Source organism: Aplysia californica, unplaced genomic scaffold (assembly GCF_000002075.1).
Source record: "Aplysia californica isolate F4 #8 unplaced genomic scaffold, AplCal3.0 scaffold00376, whole genome shotgun sequence".
In the NCBI taxonomy this organism is placed as follows: Eukaryota; Metazoa; Mollusca; class Gastropoda; order Aplysiida; family Aplysiidae; genus Aplysia; species Aplysia californica.
The window spans coordinates 79,029-83,447 of record NW_004797646.1 but is presented as its reverse complement, the minus strand read 5'-3'; the positions used below and the strand labels follow the sequence as shown (position 1 = coordinate 83,447).

The window sequence follows — 4,419 nt, the reverse complement described above, 5'->3', positions numbered from 1 at the left end:
GGGGTGGGGATTATTGATTTTTTTATAAGACGCACTCGGGGATAGGGGGAGGGCTGGATGCAACACCAGAGGACAAAAAAACTGAAACTGGAAGCAAATTTTTAATGTTTAGAATTTTGATTACTACTACAGCTCTCTGCAAAGTAAGGTGTGCATTGGTGCAGGCCTTGTGTGAAATCGGGAGCCGTCATAACTTGTAAGCGTGTTATGGAACTTAGGGCCTAAGTGTTCGTGTTTCATTGGATTGGTGACAGTAAATAAGATCGCCATAGTTTAGCTCTCTGTTTAAAATTTGCAGATTTTCAGTATCACTGCATCTTGCCCTCCCACAGTTCTTACACCTCTCTTTGTTTGAGCATTAATTTTTGTCTTTCACGTTTATTATATAGGCCTATATATATATGATATGAATCATGACAGTCGATATTCTGGTTTTAGGCTCAAAACAAGAGTCATTTTTATATAGTTTATATATACAGGCGAATGTGATGAAGGGAAAATATAAATAAGTTGCACAAGACCCCATGTGCCACCACTTTCTGTGCGTAATCAAGATTGTAAAATATTTGGTACGTGACTCTTTCACAAACCCTCAAATTGGTTTGAAATAACCTTGCTTTGATAGATTGATGGTTTTTATTTGTGCAGCATTCTAGGGTTCAACAGTATGATAATAATGGGTGTTTCGCGAAAATGGGCTTCTGTGGCGATCACCCGGAAAGTTCCTCCTTTTTTAGAATTCTGAGTTGAGACCCATGATAAAGCTAAAGTACAGTAATGTAAGGAATGTTTGCAGCTCCCATGTCCGTCCACTTTTTCTTTAATAAGGCAATCTTAACAGTGATAGGGGGATTGTCTGAGGTCTTGAGGTTTTCCATGACATAGGCAGATTTATATAGACCTACTGTGAGTGAACATTGGAAAATTTGTCTTAACCATTTGCCTCCTACGATTTGTCTAACTACAAGCCCCGAAATCCTTGAAAAGGGAGAATCCACTAAAAATATGCTTATGTTTTTATCAATTTAAATTGCGGGGAAAACGCAACTATGTTAGGAAAAGAATACTGCTTTTAACATGCCAGTTACCGCTGAGGAACAGAATGGGCAAGTTTATTTCTTACTTTATATTTGTGACAATTGGGTTTTCTTTTGTGACTCATCTTTCTCGTTAAATTAAAAAGGTAGCCAACTTCTCAAGTGATTTATAATTACAATATCACGATAGACTGAGAAATGAACTTTCATCGTGTCTTTGTTTGAGCGAGATCAGTTCATGGGCTTAACTTTTTTGTATTATCAAAGTTTCCTTTGGTTTGTCTAAGTTTTAGCTTCATCACACCCTCCATTTCGTCATAAAATCATATATTCTTTAACAATTCACACATGCACTATTTTTTTAGGTCAATTTCGACCTTTCAAAAGCTCTAAGAAAAATCAACCCTACTTCTGTTTTGCTTTTTAACTTCATTTTCAGTCAAGTTTACTAAATTACACTTTCAACAAAATAAGAACAGATCTTTAAATGGCTCTGCCGTACATACCCCCTGTGGGTCGGGGGGATATAAATAGACCCACTGCTCCACCAGGAGGAGGTGCAACCCCTTCACTGGCAATTTGTCGCCCATGGACATCTACGCTCAGGTGCACATGGGCGACACTTGCTTTGGTGTATCGTCTGTCTTCTATCGTCTTTCTTCATTCTTCTTTCGTCCTTCCCTGAGCTGACCGGGGAATACGATAAAAATAGTTGGCTGTCCCATCAACAGGGGGTGTAACCCCCCCCCCCCCCCCCCCCCGCTGGTGGGATGCCACTCGTACGTCACTAGCTCTCTAACGTAGGGGTTTCATCTTTTGTCCACTCTTGCTATGTCTTCTATCCATCTATCTTTCTTTCCGTTCTGTTGACCGAAGGTCCGGTCCAGCAAAGAATAGACCCCAAATCCCCTCAACGCGAGGCACCCTGTTGACCGTGGGGTGCGACCCGCCGGAGAGTGACCCTGGTGGCTGAGGTGTGGCTTTCCTCACCAACACGCCACTTTGGCCCTGGATTCGGTCTAGACGGGCGGGTGCAGTGGCCTACTGCACTCAGTCGGTTGCCACCGGTTCATAGAACCGGTTTATGGCCAATCTTGGTTAGAAGGCAAGATTTCTTGCCGTCTGATTGGGAGTATACCTCCAGGGTAGCCCTGACACCAGCTATGGACTTCCGAACGGTGTCCCCTTGTTGGACTTGGTGGCAGGTGGGGAGCCCTGAAGATGAACAAAAACGTAATAAATATGGATATAAAATCAAAAATTTCTCCCACCCCAATTCCCAACAAGTCCCAGACAGGAGAAGCAGGTGCAACTCCTGGCCTGGGCAAAAGAAAGAAGGGCCTTTCGGGCGATCAGCATCTGGGACCTACCAAAGAGAACATCTTTGGGGTGGTCACCATTTTTGGTGATCTCCCCAAAAGATGAAAAACAAGACACAAATCTCACTACACTAAGCGTTTTTAAGATACACAAATCCCTAAAACATTTCGGTATACACAAACCAAAATATATTAAAAAACTAGGATCCACGGACCTCCTGATACAAGTCAGTTCTAGCATTTAATCAGGCAAACTGTTGGCCTGCACCTCGTTTGGTGGCATCCCTGTATGTGTTCAGCCTCACAGAAGTCTGAACACATCCAAGGGTGTCATCAAAAGCCGAGAGCTCTGCGGCTGTACCGAAGAAGAAATGGTTCAGGAGGTCGATGGAATTGTCCATGCTCGTCATATCAAAATACAGCGGGATGGCAAGGAAATCTGTATCAACACGTGGATCCTTACCTTCAACACACCCACACCTCCAACAAAATTAGACATTGCATACTTAGAACTCAAAGTTAGACCATATATACCCAAATCGATGCGCTGTTTCAACTGTCAGCGCTTCGGGGACACACAGCTGCGCTGTCGTCGTGGTGCAGCGTGTCCTCGCTGCGGCAAGGAGGGACACTCTGGGGAGACTTGCTCTGCAGATCCCTGGTGTCCAAATTGTCGACAGGGGGTTCACTCTGCATCTTCGACGGAGTGTCCGAAGTGGTGTTAGGAGAAAGCCATCCTAACACATAGGGCCCAGTATGGCGGAACGTTCGCTCAAGCAAGAGCAACGCTATACCCAAAAGGATCGACGCCGAAGAATACAACAAAAACATATTCAGAAGTCCTGAAGACTGTCCCAGGGTCAGTAAACCCAACCCGAAAGGTCCTTCAGACAAATAAAAAACAGAACACCTGCAAAAAACAACACTCCAGTCTGGAGACGGAGGAGGACATGGAGTCCTCTTCCTCCCCTCCTATCTCTCCCTCTCCCCATCCACCATCTCCCCACACCCCCTCTTAATCACCACCCTCTCAGCCATCTTCTTCATCCTCACCCCCTTCATCATCCTCACCCTCATCATTCTCATCATCACCCCCATCATCATCACCCCCATCATCTTCACCCACAACATCCTCCCCATCATCATCCTCACACAAATCACCACATCCTACACCCTCATTGCTTCAACCTCCATCCCATCATCCTTCATCCAATAATGCCCCCTCCACCCACTCCCCGCACCCGCTCCCCCTCCTCTACCCGCATCCGGGACTCCGGTCCTCCTCCCCCTGCACACTCTCCTTCCAAAAAAGCTGCTGTCCACCGTGACTGCAGCAAAACAAAACAAAGACATCACCTACGACCAAAAAAAAAAAAATGTACCGAACCCGTACCCTCAAAATAAATAAAAATGGCAGTTCTTCAGTGGAACATTCGCGGTTTGCGTGCAAACCGGGCAGAACTCTCTTATCTTTTGACCTCACACACCCCAAATGTAATCTGTCTACAAGAAACTAAATTGCCAACACCCACATTCACATTTTAAAACTATCAAACTTACAACCAAATATACACCGACAACCAAATCGCCTCTGGGGGCAACTCCATTTTAATAAATAACCCAACACTACACAGACAAATACAACTAAACACAACACTTCAGGCAGTTTGCGGTCAGGGTCACCATACACCGTCCTATAACTATCTGTTCAATATACATCCCTCCAAATTGTCCTCTATCTTTAAGAGAACTAATAAACCTCAAGAGACCAGCTCCCACAACCCTTCATCATGTTGGGAGATTTTAATGCCCATAGCCCTCTTTGGGGAAAGGAACCAACTGACACTAAAGGTAAAATCATAGAAGATTTCTTTACAAAAACCAATACTAGTATTTTTAACGACAATTTCCCAACATTTCAAAATTCAAATAACCTAAACTTTTCATCCATAGATTTAACCCTATGTGATCTTGACCTAATTCCAGACTTTCAGTGGTCGGTCCTGGACGACCCACACGGATCGGCCACTTCCCCATCAACCTAATTCCAGACATTCTACACC

At 44.3% G+C, this 4,419-nt stretch overlaps 1 protein-coding gene across 4 annotated transcripts in view; it reads left to right on the top strand.

Moving 5' to 3' along the window:
* The window catches only part of LOC101845633, a 60,313-nt gene that overhangs the window by 47,843 nt on the left and 8,051 nt on the right, over positions 1 to 4,419 (top strand). The window lies entirely within an intron of this gene.